At 45.7% G+C, this 18850-nt stretch overlaps 1 protein-coding gene across 2 annotated transcripts in view; it reads left to right on the top strand.

Annotated features, from left to right (window-relative positions):
• The first annotated feature begins 405 nt into the window (after positions 1 to 405).
• The window catches only part of CGNL1 (cingulin like 1), a 169572-nt gene continuing 151127 nt past the window's right edge, over positions 406 to 18850 (top strand). The window contains exon 1 of one of the 2 annotated variants that reach the window (XM_061431170.1): positions 406 to 511. The gene's annotated coding sequence lies outside the window, so the exon portion shown is untranslated. The remainder of the gene's footprint in view (positions 512 to 18850) is intronic. The other variant, XM_061431171.1, reaches the window with a different exon arrangement.

Genomic DNA, 18850 nt, shown 5'->3' with positions numbered 1-18850 from the left:
GGCCGTGGGCAAGGGACAGAAGGGGAATCGGGGGTGCGAAACAGGCAAGGCTCCCAGGAATTTGGAACGGCCGAAGCTCAAGGCGAAAAGTACGGGGGAAGGCGGAGGGGAGGTGGGGGGACATTCCGATCCGGGGAAGGGTGAGGAGAAAGCGTTGTTGGAGAGGAGTGTGAGGCCCGACGGGGTGGGGTGGGGAAGAGGTGCTGGCGGAGGGGCGGGCGCGTTCCGGGCAGAGCCGAGGAGGGGCGGTGTCGGGGTGCGGGGAGACGTGTCCCGAGGGCCCGGGCGGCTCAAGGGGAAGCGGGAGGGCCGGGAGGGCGCGCCTGGCGGCTGCAGAGTCCTCAACGGATCAGCCGGGAATGGGGCAGGGGGGCGCCGGCCCCTCCTCCCCGGGGGCGGGCAGGCGTGTGGGGCGGGGCCCGGGCTCGCCCGGCCTCTAGGCGGCGCCGCGGACTCTGCACTCGAGCTGGGCTGTGCTGGAGGCGGCGGGAGCGGGACCCGGTAGGCAGCGGTAAGTGAGCCGAGAGCGGGTGCGGGGATCAGGGGCCAAGGGGTCGCCGTGGGCGGCGGGACCCGGAGCGGCTCAGGTAGGCCGTCAGAGCCCCCCCGCCGCGCACTTTGTGCAGCGTCTCCCTTGGGGCTGGAAGGTGCGCTCCAGGCTCCCGCGCGCGCGCCTGGCTGGGAGGCGTGCAGCACAGACGGTCCGGTTCCTGGGGGCCCCTCGTTGGGGCCCCGGGCGAGGGAGAGGCTCCGGAACCGCCATGCAGCGAAGGGCGCCTGGCAGCCTTAGCACCCCCTGCCTCGACCCTCGGTCTTGAGTGACAGCTGCGAGTGAGCTAGGATTCCTCCCGGACCCAAACGAGCACCTCTGTCCCTGTCCGACCCTGTTTTTCCTTTATTTCGGGGCGTGCTGGTCCCAACCATCTCTCGAAAAGAAAGGGCGGGTGGGCGTCTCCCTCTCCCTGACGTTCCCGGTCCAGGCAGGTCGTCCTGAAAGCCCCCGCTTCGCGTACAGCACATACCCTAGCTTTCCAAGGGACTTTTCCAAGTTGCATCACTGTTTGGCCTCTTCACAGGTGCTTGGCTGTCATGCTGGAGTTAGTTACACAGGATTTTTAAAAGTTTGTATATTTACTCGGTGTATACCCCTTCACCCCAAGGCTGCCGTACCTTTCCGACGCTGCTCGCAACGCACTGTTCAAAACACGTTGGGAGTTCTTTGGGGTATTTGTTCTCAAAGTTGGCTGCACATCTGGAGAGTTTTGGAAAACTGCTGTGGCTCTCTCCCACCTCTAGAGATCCTGAGCTGGGGCGCAGCCTGAACAATGGCGTTTAAAACGCCAGGTGATTCTAATGTGCTTTGGGGGCGTGCTTTTTGCACTACTACTGCTGCTGCTACTGCTGCTGCTAAGTCGCTTCAGTCGTGTCCGACTCTGTGCGACCGCATAGACTGCAGCCCACTAGGCTCCCCCGTCCCTGGGATTCTCTAGGCAAGAATTCTGGAGTGGGTTGCCATTTCCTTCTCCAGTGCATGAAAGTGAGAAGTCAAAGTAAAGTCGCTCAATCGTGTCCGACTCTTAGCGACCTCATGGACTGCAGCCTACCAGGCTCCTCCGTTCATGGGATTTTCCAGGCAAGAGTACTGGAGTGGGGTGCCATTGCCTTCTCCTTGCACTACTAGAGGAGGTCTTCTCAGCTGCTCTTGATTCCGTCTTCTGTAAACCACCCTCTACCTGAGGAGCCTGTGGGTTGATGCTTTCCGACTTTAAACTGCAGATGGTGCCTTTTTCTGGAGTTCCCTTTGCTTCTGCCCCTCTGTTAACAGAAAATACTGCTAGTCCACTTTCTGCCAAGGAGATGGGAGTATAGGGATTAAAGTCATGAAGTCCTTGCAAGAGTCAGTAGGGTTGTCTTATTCAGGGAAACTAAGTGATAGTTTGACTTGTCCTGTTTGGAAAGGATTTCAGATTAAAAGGAAGAAACATAATTTAAGAATCTGTCAGCTTTTGGAGATCCTCTGGCACAGATAATGATTCTACATAAATGTGGGGAAATCTTTTAAGAACACAAGATCCGTATTTTGTAGTTGACATGGTGTTAATATGTGTGTTAGGCTTCACTGCGTAGATTGGGTTTATTCCTAGTATGTGATTAAGCCCAGCAGATATAAGTAATAACTGCATATTTCTTGTTGATAGAATAATAACTGAGTTAGGGAATTAATGCCTACAGTAGCATGATACATCTGAGGTGAGACCTTCACCACTTGTCGAATGATTGTAAAAATGATAGGGAAATAGGACTAAGGAAATATTGAATATATGTATACATTGACTGCATTTGATCATCTGTTTTCTTAAAGTGTGTTTGTTATTGTGACAGTCTCCTGGGATCTTGGTTAATTTACTGTGGTACCTAAGTATGATGTTTGTATGAGATTCCCATCTGTCTGCTACCTGGCCACAAACCAGTGGATTTTATTTTTTTCTTAGGTACTGTCCCTCTATATTACATTTGTATTTGTAGTGGTGTGACGTCCTTTTAAGATAATGCCCTCCAGAGTTGGGGGAAAGTTTGTGTTCATTTCTGGTTTCCTAATGTGAGTCAAAAAAGCATTCATTTTGAAAAATACAAACTGTAGCATTGTTTTTTCTCTTTTTCCTACCTTCTTCCACCACCATGCTCCTATCTCTGCTTCTATCACTGTTCAGTTGCTTCAAGTGGGGACGCTGTGGCAGCCGGCTTAATTGTCTTGTCTTGAGAATAGAGGTTATGTGGAGTGCATAGTCTCACAGGGTGGCCCCTGACCCGAAACCTCAACCTTTGGGGGAAAAAGACCATATGGAAAGTGTTTTCTTACTGTTGAATTTTTTTTTTTTGGACCAGGCCAACAAAATGAAGCCATCTTATTGACTGGTTTAATTTACTAATCTTGTCTCCATTTGGGGGGTGGGGATGTTCATTTGAGGATACTGTTGCAGTCTTAGTGTCTGCAAAATTGCACCTGAACAGCCATAAACTGACTATAATGGTACATTCTGGAAAAAAAGAAAAAGTATATGTAAATATGGACCTAAACAGATTTATGTAAACATTTCTCCCTTTGGAGTAGCAGCTCTGATATTCTAGAGATTAGAAGAAAGTAAGTGAAGAAAGAGGTAGTGAGGGTCTTCTTTATTTAGAGAAAGGATATGTGTCATTTCAGAAGAGTGATCTTTGATTTGTGTTAGGAATAGACTGCCCTATTAGCTTCTTTTTTCTTTTCCCTTCAAGTAGGGACAGTTAATTTGCTTGTGCCATGGGGTAGGAGGTCGTTAAAGAATTTAATGGCCTCCTTAACTTCCTCAATGGCCCCCCCACCCACCGCAAGCCATATATCTAAGAGATGCCATTGACACTTTTAAAAAAACTCAACTGATTTTGTGCTTTTTCTTTCTTTTCCTCCTCTGATCCTGGCACTAAAGGGCAGTGAACTGGCTGAGAGGTTGGCATCAGAGAAGAAAAACAAAGTTCAAGGGGAATTTAAAATTGGGTAATTTCCCCTGAATGTCCAAGTACTTACTTTATTCTGTCACATGACATTGCTGTTATCAAGAAACAAATTATGCCATGAAAATCCTGAAAGTGGAAAAAAAATAAAAAGGGGATTTGATGGGACCAGCACCAGGATTTCTGGTTTTCACACAGGGGGAGTTTATTGGAGTTTTCAGTCAATCATCCCAGTCCAACTCCCCTTTCCCCTTCTTCTTAGTCACTGTCTTCTGTTCCTAAACCAATATCCCTTGGGAAGAGAGAACTTCATCTTAAATTTCATATCAAATTTTTGCTTTTGTTTCATTGCTTTATTCACTCTTTTAACAAATTTAGTTCTTATACAGTCCCCACTCTTGGCATAGCTCTATAGTGCTTGCTGGGTGTAGGTAAACAGGGTACAGTCCATGACTTACGGAGCTTGAAATCTGGTGGAGATGGAAACCAGGGTTGATAGTGAGCCGGGCACTCTTACCCTCACGATGAGTGTGAAGGCAGCTGGGTACCACCTGGCTGACACCACCTGGATAGATAGATACCTTCTCAATTCATTAGCACAGCAGGCACAAGACAAGTTTTTCTTAGGTTTCAGTTATGTTAAGTCCCTACGTCAAGTTTAACCAATTTCAGATACTTTTCTGATGGACGAGAGGTAAGGGTTTGTACACAGGTCATGCCAAGGGGAAGTGAGAAAAGAGGAGGCATGATTCTGGCGGATGAGATTTGCTTAAGGAGTACTTAGTTAAGCAGTGTGGGGACATGATCTGGGTGGTGAAGCTGGCGGAGAATGTTACTGGATCCATTTTTGGCGTGTTGGTAACGGGCAGCCTAAGCTTAGTGAGTAGAGGCCTTCTGTGCACAGAGCTGGGAGGAGTGTACAGCAGCCATTGTAAGGCGTTACAGAAAAACTGGAAGGAACTTTTTGGCCAGCCTAGTACTTTGCAAGCAGGTGGTTTGCTTCTTGTCTATGGCTCTGGGCAGCGTGTGGACGTTGGTTCTTTATCATGCTCTTGTTCCTTTAGCTCCGGTTTCCTGAGACGGACAGGAAATGACTTCACAGTGATCCCTTTGGGAAAGTGATTTCCAAACTGCTGACCCACAGGGCTAATAACCTCAGGGTTGAAGAGGAGTCACATTTGTTGACTGTCTGCCTTTCACATGTCAGGTAGCCAGCTGGGCCCCTGGGCTCTGTCTCTAAAACCCGTATGTTCCTGAGAGGGAGGTGGCAGCAACCTCATTTTACAGATGAGGAAACTGAGGCCCAAAAAGATCCCGGGGAGCTAAGATGCTCAGAAGACATGGTAGAGCTGAGGTTCGGGAGCACCCAGTCTGCCTGAATTCAAAGCTGAGCCTTTCCACTGCTCCTTGTGCCTCTAAAGCAGAACTGACTGAGAAATTATGTTTCCTGTGCTTTGTTTTTCTAACACCACAGTCCCCTTAGATCTGGATTGATTTACTGTTTTCCTCTACGAGACGATGTGTAATATTAGACTGAAGATCACTGTGGTCTCGTCATCTCAAGGGAAATTTTATGAAACCCTATTTTTTCTGGCTTTTTAAATGGAGAGGATAGATTAGGCTGTTTAGAAATGCTCTGAATGGATCCCAAATCCTGGGTTAGAGGGACATCGTCTCCACATTTCTTCAAGTTCTGCAAACCTTTGAATTTCTGGAGATAATTGGTTGTTACTTAAGAGATTAAAAACGAAATTCAGTGTTGAACATCCTGGTGCAAAATGAAGCTGTGGACATTCAATTCCTGTTTATGTGGTACTCGCAACAAAAACAAAACTTTGCTGCATTGTAATTACCTCAAGCTTTTAAAATTATAGGTGAGAAAGTTTTAGAGGTGCATGGAGCTGTAATCAGGAAAGGTGACTTGAAAACAGGGTTACTGTGTGAGTGTCCATTACTACAGTGGGCTTTAGCTTTATATTTCACCCTAAGAAGGACTGGTTCGGTGGAGAGGGTCGTCTTGGAGTTAGTGTTTGGGATTAGAGCACAGAGCATTGGTTGTGAAGGTGGAATATTCCAGCCAGCCTGCCCATAGCCTCTTGTTTATAGGGCAGATTCTCTCCCTTGCTGCCCAATCATAGGACTTTCTGCTTGCCTTTGGAGTACATAATGCTCAGGCTGTTACTTTGTAGTTTTCTTGAATCTATAAAGCTCCTTTATTATTAATATTTTTTCACTCTTGCTTATCTCTTTTCCCCAGAGGACTGAGGCAAAATGATTCAGATTTTCTAGTTTTGGCTTCAGTCATTCTTTTGAGTTTTACCTCTGATCCCCCCTGGCTTTCTTGCCCCGAATTTTGCTGCCTGTCAAACAGGCACTCTGTTTTCCCTTGCAGATTGGAGTCCATTCAGGGAGGAGGACCCCTGAGACTAATACTCCTTCCACAGATCCAGCGATGTTTGTATTGTTGGTCTCGGTTTTTTCCAGGTGAGGGACCTGGTGAGGTGGCGTTTGCAGATTCCAGTTCAAGAGTTTGAGCCGCTATATAACGGGTGCCCTGTTTTGATTTTATTTCGGAGGGAAAAGAAATGGTCCGGTTTTCAAAGTTATAAAGAGGTTCTAGGATATCCTATGAACTAATCCATATCCTTGAGCTTTGTTTTAGCTGTATTACAGATAGCTTTTTGTAAAAAAAAAATTGCTTCTCCACTATTTTTGCCTATGAGATTTTTATCCTCCTTATTAAAACAGTGACTTACTCAGAATTCCACAGCAGCAACTGAAAAGTTGATTAGCCTCTCTCCTTGCCCTAGTCAAATATCAAAAACCTGGAAAGTTTACTGAGAGTGGTGATTACAGTAAAAGCTTTCGGAGTCGGAGAGGAACTGATAGAGAAAGAATGGAAGGAAGGAGATAAGAGAGAGTAGTTTGCAAAGATTGGAGAAGGAAATGGCAACCCACTCCAGTTTTCTTGCCTGGAGAATCCCAGGGAAGGCGGAACCTGATGGGCTTCCGTCTATGGGGTTGCACAGAGTTGGACACAACTGAAGTGACTTAGCAGCAGCAGCAGTTTGCAAAGGGCTGGCTGGAGTTTACCAAATTTAAGATTTTTTTCTGACTTGTGAACTTCAGGACTGGGACTTGAGCACCTTTGTCCCATTTGTAGTCAGACCAGCTCAGCCCTAACTTGTCTGCATTGCCCTAAGCCACCCGTAAGCATTTTTTTTTTTGGGGGGGGGGTGGTGGTGGAAGGAAGTGTAAGGTTAGAGGGAGAGAGGAAGTAGGGAAGAGGGGAGGATTGGAGCCACTAGTTACCTAGTTCTTTAGGTCTGGTCTGCTCAGGGTACTACCACCTCTTGCTAAGGATCTGGATAACTGCAGTGAGCCCAGTGTCCTGGATGTGAGGCATCTGCTGCTGCTAAGTCGCTTCAGTCGTGTCTGACTCTGTGCGACCCCATAGACAGCAGCCTACCAGGCTCCCCCGTCCCTGGGATTGTCCAGGCAAGAACACTGGAGTGGGTTGCCATTTCCTCCTCCTTCCTCCAGGGGATCTTCCCCGCACAGGGATCAAATCTGAGTTTCTTCCTTCTGCATTGCAGGTGGGTTCTTTACCATTGTGCCACCTGGGAAGCCTGGACTTCTCAGGAGGACTGCCCAAATCAGTGATTTGCATAATAATAGCAAATGCTTCTAGAGCCTCTACCTCCAGCCCTGTCTGAGAGTGTTCAACCTAACAACTCTGTGGGATGGATGCTATCATAAACCCACTTTACAGGTGAGGGAAGAGAGGCCATGAGAAACTGGGTCACTTGTCAGATTTGTGCACCTGCCAAGTGGTTGGATCAAGGGTTCAAACTCTCCTGGCCCTGAGCTGTGCTTCTCTGGTTACTGCATGGCCTCTTCATTCATCCTCTCAATTCACCGCTCATTCATTTCTTCACAGACTGTTGACTGCTTGCAAATACCTTTATCTCAGCAAGTGGAACATGGTCAGTGCCCTTTGCCGACATGTTGGAGGAAGCACCCTCCTGCCCCCCAAAAAACCCTGTAAACAAGCCTGCAAAGAGGAGGGATCTCTTGACTGACCTTGCATCCCTGTGTCTAGCAGGAAATAGATGCTCGATAAAGTTTTGTAGGAGGAAGAATGGATGTCACTCAGCCCATTGAAACGTGGTATCTTGTGTTTCATGTCTCTCTACCAGTATCAGTGGTTTCTAAGCAGAAATACAGATGAGCGCTAAGAAGAGTGAGAATGTGGGGAGGGGGGGTTGTTTCACCAAAATAATTGGGGAATTCTTGATAAAAGCATATTTTTAAAGTATTTCAGGCTCTCATGATCAGAGATATGCTGTTTGTGTTCATGCTTAAAGCATTTATTATTCAAAGGGCATGCATACCCCCGTGTGGATTACTTTGTGAGTCAAGGAGGCCCTTCAGCCTTCCAGGCATTGCTGAGACTGTTCTTGCAAGCAGAGTGTATTTTCTTTAGAGCTGAGAATCAAACCCTGGGAGTGTTCAAGTCCATGTCCATCTTCCTGGGGCGAAGCATAGTTTTAGTATTTTCAATACACAAGCTGATAGAAGATAGATTTGCCTCTGGTCTTCTCATTCTGTCTCCCTACTGTAGGGTAAGAGTGTAGGGGGTGTCTCATCTGCTTGACTTGGAAGTCACATTGTCCCTCACAAGGAGTGTGGTGTTCTGGGCAGGTTCCTTATCCATTTCAGGGCTATTACCTCATCTGTAAGATGGGCGTATAACTCTTACCTTGTAGAGCTGTGAGGGTCACATCTCTCTGACATAGTGCTGCTGCTGCTACTGCTAAGTCACTTCAGTCGTGTTCGACTCTGTGCGACCCCATAGACGGCAGCCCACCAGGCTTCCCCGTCCCTGGGATTCTCCAGGCAAAAACACTGGAGTGGGTTGCCATTTCCTTCTCCAATGCATGAAAGTGAAAAGTGAAAGTGAAATCACTCAATCGTGTCCGACTCTAGTGACCCCATAGACTGCAGCCTACCAGGCTCCTCCATCCATGGGATTTTCTAGGCAAAAGTACTGGAGTGGGGTGCCATTGCCTTCTCCACTGACATAGTGCAGTGGCTCTCAAATGCATTTGGCAATATCTAGAGACATCCTGGTTGGCATGACCTGGGGGTAGTGGTGGCTACTGGCATCTAGGAGGTAGAGGCCAGGGATGCTGCTAAATTCCTTACAATGCACGGGATGGCCCCCCAGTAAATACTTGTGTGTTAGTTGTCAGTGGTGCCTGACTCTTTGCAACCCCATGGACTGTAGCCCATCAGGCTCCTCTGTCCATGGAATTCTCCAAGCAAGAATACCGGAGTGGGTTACTATTTCCTTCTCCAGTGGATCTTCCCAACCCAGGTCTTGAACCCTGGTCTCCTGCATTGCAGGTGGATTCTTTACCATCTAAGCCACCAGGGAAGCCCCATAAAGACTTAACCAGCCCCAAAAGTCAGTGGTGGGAAGCTGAGAGCCGTGGCAGGGTGGCATCTCTAAACCCCGGTGGTAGCTTTTAACGTCTCTTATCAGAGAGAGCTGTTAACCAGAGGCAGAGTCCTGCTTTCTTAAGAGGAGTGGAGGGAATGAAATTCAACCTTTTGTGGGTGCTTCTGGGTTACCCCACAGGTGCCCCCAAAATGTAGGAAGAGCTGCTTTTCTCTCCATTAAACTGCTCCTTAACTTCATTTGTAATTGCGTGCATCTATTTACATATAAATATACATATAGATTTACATATACATAACTTATATGCTTAAAAAAAAAAATCCCTGAAAGTCTCAGAGTAGTTAAACCTGACTCCTCAGGAAGACAACAGCGTGGGGCACGGAGTAGAAACTGGGCGCCTGCACCCACTGTGTGGCCCGAGGTCAACTACAGACCCTCGGCGGCTTGATTTTCTCCCCAGGAAAGGACAGGCAGTTGCATCGCCCTCCTGTTTTACCACGTTGTTCCAAGGACTAAGAGAATAAATCAGAATACATGAAGATAACTCTGTCCAAGTGAAGTAGTTCTACAGACATGTGATTTTGAATGCGGTTTTTCCAGAGAACTTGGTGCATAAGTGGTCACTTAGGAAATGCCACTGAAAAGGGATTAAGGCTCAACAGCCAAGGGATGTCTGTGTTGTGGGCGATGTGGGAAACCAGGCCCAGAAAGCATTCTGGTGGCAGAGCGTATGATTCTGACTCTGAGTTTGGGTGTAAACTCCCTGCTGTGCTCCCTCTGGGTTCATCCTTTGGCTTTTCCCCTGTTTGCCTGCTGACCCTGGGGCAAGCTCCTGCACCTCCTTATGCCTTGGTTTCCTCACCTGTAGCGTCAGGCTAATGATAACACCACCTACCTGAAGACAGGTGTGGGGGAAGTGATGTAGACTTCAGAAGTGCTTAGTGTACTTGGGAATTTCAGCTCAAAAAATGAGTTATTAGTAAAATAATATTATTTATTACTTTGCTTGTATATTTGCACTCAGGTGAGGAAGTGATTGCTCCTGGGTTAGGAGCTGAAAGAGGATTTTTCTGTAATTCCAGTTATTTTCTATTTTGTTACGGTAAAACTCATACAGTGTATAATTGACCATTTTAGCCAGTTTAAAATGTTCAGGTCAGCGACGCTAAGTACATTCACGGCATTGTGCACCCACCACCACTAATTCCAGGGCTTTTTCGTCACCTGAGAGGGAAACCCTGTACCCATTAAGCTGTCATTTCACGTTCCTATCTCCCCGAAGGCCCAGGCACTGCCAGTCTAGCTGGCTATCTTAAATACAATCATACAACGTGTGGCCTTTTTGCCCTGGCTTCTTTCGCTCAGCATCATGTTTTCCGGGTCCATCTATGCACTGTAGTGAGCCTCAACTCTTCATTCCTTTTATTTGGTGTCTTTGTAGAGTAACCCAAGCCTCAGTTTCATCAGACCTATTCTACCACATCATGTCCTTATTTCAAGTTCTAGAATATCTTTCTTCATTAATCTGGGTCCTTTTTGGCCAGCCTTAATTTTCCTACTTTTTCTGTCCAGTGATTCTAATGACCCTTGAAATGAATTTTGGAATTAACACTGCCATGCTGGGTTCTCCATGCTGCCGGGGACTAGGTCTTATTATTTTTTATTTCTGCTGAAGAATTAGCAGCCAGGGCACAGATCTGCCCCGAGTGGTGCTTCATTTCCCCAGGACAGCATGGCAGATTTAAAAAAACAAGTGTCTGGAAAACACCCACCAGGCCTTTTTCTTCCTCCCAGTAAAAAGCTTTCCACATGAGAAGTGGCCCTCAATTAAGTCATTTAATAAAAACCTCCCTCTGTTTTAAAGCTTTCTGGGGAAGTGTTTACATTTAATGCCACTGCAGGCTTCTAAATGAGGAGCTGTGGAGTGAGGGATCCTTAACCTGTGACTTTAATAATATCCTTCGCTTTAGATTTCCAGGTGGCGGCCCTGGGCCAGATTTGTAGCATGTCATTGACCCAGACAATCTGGATTCTCTCCTCCCCCACCCGTTCAGCCACCCAAGATGGAAGGTTTCAGAGAAGCCCGAAGCCCCATAGAGATGTAAAACTAGCTCTTGGAGAGAGACTAGAGTGAAAGGAGGTGGCGTGTCAACGCCTGCCCCCCACCAACCCCCCACCTCTCCTGCACTTCTGAGCTTAGTAGTGGGAGAGCAGCTCAGGGCTCTGAGATGCCGGCCCTTCAGGCAAGGCCTCCAGCCAGGCTTCAGAGCATTCTTGGGTTGTGGCCGTGGCCCTTCACTACTAGGAGGCTCTTCATTTTGCTTTGTTTCTGGAGTGGTGAGCAGGCCCTGCCTAGAGGAAGCAGGATGTTGGCAGCTTTAGCGGGGCTTACGAGCTCCTTTTGTGGGAAACACTAGAATTTATCCCAGAGGAGTGTCCAGGGTAAAGCTGTGTCCTGAAATAAAGGACATCTCTAGGATGGCCTTCCCTCTCTGCTTCTTTCCTGGGGATCCTCATCAAGCTGGCTGAGGACAGGCTGGTAGGGAAGCCCAGAGTCCCTGGCACATGTTGGGATTTGCAAAGGGTGCAGGGCCTGGACTCTGGCCCTGGACTGCCCAGGTCCATTCCTGCCTCTGGGGTTCTACGTTGTATGAGTGAATCTGTATAGAGTGCTTGGAACAGGTCTGCATAGAGAGGGATATGCGTGTATGGTCTTATTACTCTGATGCTTCCCTTTTGTGACTCCCACTTAGAATCGGGGAATGCTCCTTATTTTCAGAGCTAATTCACCTCCATGCCCAGCAGGCTCGTGCAATCCATGGGAGAGGGTGAGATCACAGAACCCTTCAAAAAAGCATGATGTGCGGATGGGGAAATCATGCTTGATGAACCTATTTTGTTCTTTGAGGGAGAAAGTAAATGTGGGAAGAAGGGCAAACCAGTGGATGTAATTTATTTAGATTTCCCAAAGACTTTTGAAGACTTCATGCCAAAGGTTATTAAATGTGAGTCTCCCACACCTCTGTGTGGCAGTAATGTGAGGAGGAGTGCGGTCAAAACCCATTTTCTCTGTCCTCCTTGATAAAAGGAGAGGCAAGATGGTGAAATCGCCACATTTGCAAGTGGGGTGGAATTCTTCTGTCTATTATCTTTTAAAGTCTTTATTGAATTTGTTGCAGTATTGCTTCTCTTGTTTTTTATGTTTTTGGCTGCGAGGCATGTGGGATCTTATCTCCCTGACCAGAGATCAGCCCTGCACCCCTGGAATGGAAGGTGAAGTCTTAACCACTGGATTGCCAGGAAAATCCCTAGAATTCTTTTAAAAGTAAAATTGAAAGAAGACATTGGAGTTAAACTGTAGGAATTAAACCTATAGTTAAACTATAGGAATATATATTTTTTTTATTAAAAACATTTTTTTAGATACTACATGGAGCTGTCAACCATAATTTTAAATAATTCTTTTGTGGTCAGTGGTGCACCTGGGCAGCCAGGGGTTGGGGCTAGGAATTGTGTGCGTTGATTCCTAGCACAGGTACCATTCATCTGCCTGAAATATCATAGGTGCTCAGTAAACATATGTTGAATGAATAAATGAAGATTAATAGAACAAAGGAGTTCATTAAAAATAATTCAAGTGCTTGACAAACAAGTTTCTAGTTTCTGTCTTTAAGAATACATTTGTAGAAGGAAGTAGATTTCACCATTAATAAGTATGAGAATCAGATCTTTAAATACATAGATACTGAATTTCATCCCTTCTGTGATTTAACCCAGGGCAGTGAGTGAATGAATGAATGAAATGAACAGAAGCTTTGTCAGCATGGACTGCTCTCCTCCAGTAGAATTTAGGAAGCTTGGGGATTTGCTAGACTGAAAAGGTACTTGTAGGAATGATTACTTTCATATTTTTCATTATGTTCAGCTTCCTGTGGGGCTACTGTGGTGCCTTACGTGTAGGAGTTCTCTGTACCTGTATGAATGGTGAATGAATTAAAATTTTCTTAAGCACAAATATTTTATTATTGCTTGATTACTTGGTGCCAGGCAAACTTACCATTATATTTGCTCTTAAGATGTTTGTATTAGGTTACTATATGATGTTGCCGCATAACAAACAATCCCTGATCTCAATGCCTTACAACCACAGGGATTTATTTTTCTACTTAGTTGATCATTTGGCTTTGAGTCTATTCCACATGTGCTTATTTTGGGGCCTAGGGCATGCTCACCTTACGGCAAATGGCAGTAGCCTAAGAGGGCAGGTAGAAATGCATGAAGCCTCTTGAGGCTTTGGCTCATAACCATTAGTCAACAGAAATCACATGGCCAAGCCCAACATCAGTGCAGAGGGGAAGTATACTCAGGCCATTCTCATGGGAAGTACTGCAAAGTCATGGTGCAGAAGGGGGACACATGACGCCATTATATAGGGGAGTGAAGTGCAGAAAACAGAGAGTGAATCCATCACAATGCTCAAGAGCGAGTGAGAGGGATGAGAAAAGCATGGGCCAAACTAACCTTCCGGAAGTTTGCTCAGAATCATACATGTTTTGCCCAGGTGCCAGTCTGAGCCTTAGTAATCATTGTAAGTGACCCTGGCACACACTGACTCTTGGCTGAACGTCATCTCACATTTACTGACTGTGATGCTGCTCCTGGGAGTTCAACTTATCTCCAGGAGGAGTGGATGTGGTTGGTTGGGTTTCCTTCTGGTTATTAGTCCTGACCTCACAGGCTGCCCACAGTGATGGCAGGAGTGACAGGAGAACAGAAAGGGCTGGAGATGAGCGATCTGCCTGCCCTTGGGCTGGCCCCCCCTCAGCATAGACCTGTGGGGATCAGCCTCATTCCTGCCTCTAATAGTCTGTGACAGTCGTCACCTTCACATGCCCTGTCCCCATCTTATCCTAATAAGGACCCTGGGCCTTAGTTTCAGGAGCCAGCCTTTTACATTCAAAGAATGTGGAATGGGAGGTTGGGTGACATCTCTTCAGCCAGCCAGCTCATAAGTAGCAGATCTGAACTAGGTCATCCAGGTTCCAGTCTCGGGCTGTCCTTCCACACCCTGGTGACTGTCCCAGCCTAGCAGAGTCATGTCTGACTCTAAGGCACTGGGGAACGTACGGCCCAGGGTGACAGCGTCTACTCTTCTGAAGGACCAGGTGAGCCTGTGTCTCAGTGCTGTGTTGCAGATGAAGCAGAATGAAATACTGGCCATCTTCGGGTCACCTTTTTGCAGTGTGTCCTTATTTGGGGAGAGAGCTGCCAGACTCTCCAAGGAAGAAAGCACTCTGGCCATTAAGAGAAAATACCCTGAGAACACATGGGGACTAAACCCTGATGAAGCCAAGGCTGTGAGGGGATAGATGCTTTCGTATGTGCCCTGGATGGAATTATAAGTCCAGTGGGCTTCTTTTTAGAGAACAGGTGGGCAGTGGGAATATTTTCACTTGCAAGTAAACAAAACTCAGTTAAAAGTGGTTTAAATAGTAAGTATCTTTATTATCTCCTGTAAACAGAAGTCCAGAGTTAGCACAGTTTTGGGGTTCATTAATGAAAGGCTCAGCTAAGTTTCCTCTTTGCCAGCCTCAGTGTTTGACGTTTGACCTCCAGCTTGGCTCCTCGTGTTCCCAACCACCATATCCTCGTACACAGGTGATATGTGGTATCCAGAGGCAGGAAAAGAGGAAACCAGAGAAAACCTTTGCTGGGAGCCCCACCCCCAGAACTTCTTCTGTGCCCCATTGGCAAAACTGGGCCAGATGCCCACATCTCATCTGATGACTGGCATGGAGAGAGGGGGCTCCCATTGCTTGCTTAGACCAGCCTTAGGGCCCAGCTTTCTCAAAGCATGTGGGCCCTGGGACAAAAGGGGGCAGAAATGGAGCTTTGCTGGCCAGAAGGAAAGCGGCAGTTGCTGTGAGTAGGTAGCCCCTGGTGTTGGCCACAGCGTTTATTTTCTTTCTCTCTCTTTCCCTTCCTTCCTCCCTCCTTCCAGCCCTCTCTCCTTCCTTGCTTCCGTCTCTCTTTCCCTCCCTCCTTCCCTTTCCTTTTCTCTCTTTTTTTTCTAACATTATCTTTCAAAACTAAAAATTGTCTATACACATTCCTGTAGATAAACTACAGTTTATCTTACGAATATACCTGCGGAAGTGTGCCGGCAAACACGCAAAGATATTCACTGCAGCGTTGTGATAGAGTAACAGTAGAAGTAGCCTAAATGCCTTTCAAAGGGACTGGTTAAATGCCATGTAAGCACATTATGGAATTGGGCAAATCTATAAGTACTGATACAGAAAAATTCATAAAACAGACTTTTTTTTTCTTAAAAAAAAAAAAGGTGCACATTAGTTTAAGATCCCATTAAAAAAAAATCTCAATTCTTGGTTTGCAAATGTAAATCTCTGGAAAAAATCCTAAGTAACGTGCTTATTTCTGGGCTGTAGGATTGGTGGCATTGTTGGAAAGGAAATTTTCTTTTTCATTTCATGCCCTCCTTGACTGTTTGTATTTTATAAAAAAGCAGTATGAGTTAACCTTCATAATAATAAAACGATAGTTGTTCTCTAAGTATTCACGGGGGCTTAAGGAGAGTAAAACAAGGGCCCTAAATATGGTTGTGAGGGGATGGAAGTGCCATTCGCCTCTGTTCGGTGTTTAGGGAGGCTGTGGAAAGTAAAGAGTCTGGGAGTGAAATAAGGTCGTTTTTTAATCTCCCTTGGCACCTGGCATAGTGTCTTACACATAGTAGAGTCAAATACATATTTGAGGGACGACTGTTTCGATCAAGACCCAAAGCAACTTAATGAAATGCCAAAACCTAACCAGGCATCTCACATCAGCAAGAAAGTAGACCCTGCTGGAGTTTTTATTTTGCAAATAAAATATGGCTGCCATTACTTGCTTTTCTCTTGAGCTCCCAGAATCTAATTCATTGCTAGGAATCAACCTGAGTGTGCAACTTTCTCCTCCTCATCTGCTGATGTGCCAAGTTCTGGATAATAAAGCTGAACAAGGTTTTCAGCTAAAGGTAGAGCAAAGATAGGCATCACTGTCCCTGTCCTGTGTCAGCTGTGTTTGCAGGTGGTGTTTGGTGGAGAGCTATCTGGGTGTCCTAAAGTCTATGAAGTACAGAACGAACAGTTATTTCTTAAACAAAATAAAGTTTTCTGATACTCTGGACTAGTGAATTAGAAAACTGCTATCTTAGTGGGAGGGAGGCTCAAGAAGGAAGGGATATATATATGTATACTTAAGGCTGATTCATGTTGTTGTACAGCAGAAACTAATGCAACATGTAAAGCAATTATCCTCCAATTAAAAATATATTAAAAAACAGAAAATTGCTGTCTTATTTACGTCACTCTGATAATAGAGAAAAACCACAGATAGTGAGATAGGGATTTCGGATCTGACTGGCTAGTGTTGGTAGAAAGGTGTAAATGTGCTTACTGGTGAAGTGAAAGAATTAAGTAATCTTTTCAAGCAGTTCTCTTCCACTTAGAAAAGCAGAATACTGTGGGTATTGAAAAGCTTTTTATTGGGAGAGGTGGGGGAAGGGTAAGGCCGGTGCTGCCCTTATGTTTTGCTGGATACTCTTCATAATTCCCTCGCTTGAGGGTTCTCTGTCTCTGTGATTGATTCTTGCAAATCAAAGAATGAATGTTGTAACTGACATTTCCACTGAGTAGCTTTTAACTTTTATACCCTTGGGTTTTAGCATTTAGTCCTGTCATGGCCACCGGATGCCCACTCAGTTCAGACAGTGATGATATCATTGAGCTGTGTTAAGATCATTTCCTTTGGAACAAAATGAAAAACTTTCTGTGCTCACAATTGGAGGAAAGTGTAAGGTTTTAGTAGGTCTCCTCTGCTACAGGTTGAAAAGAGCCCATGTTTGAATATCATCCACTCAGCTGTTCAAGTGTGCTACGGGAAGGTTCCAGTTTTTGAAATGTGAAAGGCAAACATACCTTTTCAGTGTGTGTTCTTTTAATGGGCCGTTGGAAATATTTGGAAGAAGAGTAACATTTTACACCTTTGTTGGGATTATCTTGGGATCAGAAGAACTTGGGATCATTGGCACATTCTGCTCTAGAGGGACTGAAATTATTTGTGAGAAGAGGGAGGGGTTTGGAAGGGTTGGGTGTTTGCACGCGCATGTGTGCACCTGCAAACCACATGTTTTCATATTTACTTGACATGATCTTAGTGCACAGCTTCCTCTGGATATTAGACAGTCTATCCTATATCTGCACAGTCTGTGATTAAGTTTCACAATTTTAGATGAATTCTGTCTCTTCATCTGAAGATTAAGAAGTGATGGTGCTTGAGCAACAAAGTGGAAACACTAAAAAAAAAAAAAAAAAAGAAGTGATGGTAGGAACACTTTTATAGCACTTGGTAGTGCCTGGCACTTTTATGCACTTAATATCTATTAACTCATTTACTCCTTTTAATAACCTGATTATCATCCCATTTTCCAGTTGAGGAAAATGAGGCACAGAGAGAGTAACTTGCCCGAGGTGGTAGAGCTAGAAAGTGGTGGGGTTCAGTAAAGATCCATGTGCGCTCACTTGCCTTAGTTGAAAGCAAAATAGAAGTTAATGGAAGCAAAAATTCATGATATGTTGCTGCTGCTGCTGCTAAGTCGCTTCAGTCGTGTTCGACTCTGTGCGACCTCTTAGACAGCAGCCCACCAGGCTCCCCGTCCCTGGGATTCTCCAGGCAAGAGTACTGGAGTGGGTTGCCATTTCCTTCTCCAATGCATGAAAGTGAAAAGTGAAAGTGAAGTCGCTCAGTCGTGTCTGACTCTTAGCAACTCCATGGTCGCTACCAGGCTCCTCCGCCCATGGGATTTTCCAGGCAAGAGTACTGGAGTGGGGTGCCATTTCCTTTTCTGCATGATATGTTGAGTCATTCCTAGTCTTGGTTGATCTTCTAAATTGGAGACTATTCTCCATTTATAGTGTTTCATTTCACTAAAACTGTCTTGTATAATCTGAGTCTCTTGCTTCATGACTAACATTTTAAATTACTTTTATACAGCAGGCCTATACTTTAAAAATTATTTTAGTTGTAAATCTGAAATATATTAAAGGGCAGTAAATTTAGCCAGTCAACATAGAAAATCATTTAACAGAGAGTGACTTGTCTCCTCTCTTTCCTTAGGAAAGAAAGATGAGCTCTTTCAGTTCCCAGATGACTCCTCAATTTAAAATGAGTTATTCCACTGGAATAAAAGTCTTTCTCCTCCTGCAGAAAGCAGCTACTACTTTCAGAAGCTAAAGCCATTTTTCTTTCCAATAGTCTGTGATTAATCCTGATGTGTACCTCCTGCCAGTTCCTTTCCTTTGAGACCTCAGCAGCAACATAACTAGTGATTCCTCCTCCTCCTCCTCCTCCTCAGAGCAATGCTTGTGGTTGATGTCCTGCACAAACCATTTCTGAAAACCTAGCTCACAGCCTGCCCTCCTGGCCTTGAGCAGTAGATAAGAACAGGAACTGGGAGAGGTACAGCAATGCCCGCTAGTGCATAGTAAGACCTAGGGGATGTTTGTCCAGCTTCTGTTGTTATGTATTGTGCTTTTGCCTTGTGCTGGTGACTGTGTTAAACACTAAATGCATCGCCTTGTTTAATTCTCATCCCGTTTACAGTTTAGAAACTGAAACTTGGAGAAGTTAAGAAATTTGCTCAAGGCCACACAGCTAGTGAGCTTCCTTGGTGGTCAGTGGTAAGGAATCTGCCTGCCAATGCAGAAGACCCGAGTTTGATCCCTGGGTTGGAAAGATCCCCTGGAGAAGGAAATGGTAACCTACTCCCGTATTCTTGCTTGGGAAATCCCGTGGACAGCCGATGGGGTTGCAGAAGAGTTGGACATGAGTGAACAACTG

This window comes from Bos javanicus, chromosome 10, assembly GCF_032452875.1.
Source record: "Bos javanicus breed banteng chromosome 10, ARS-OSU_banteng_1.0, whole genome shotgun sequence".
NCBI classification, from domain to species: domain Eukaryota; kingdom Metazoa; phylum Chordata; class Mammalia; order Artiodactyla; family Bovidae; genus Bos; species Bos javanicus.
This window is presented reverse-complemented; position numbering and strand designations above follow the sequence as displayed.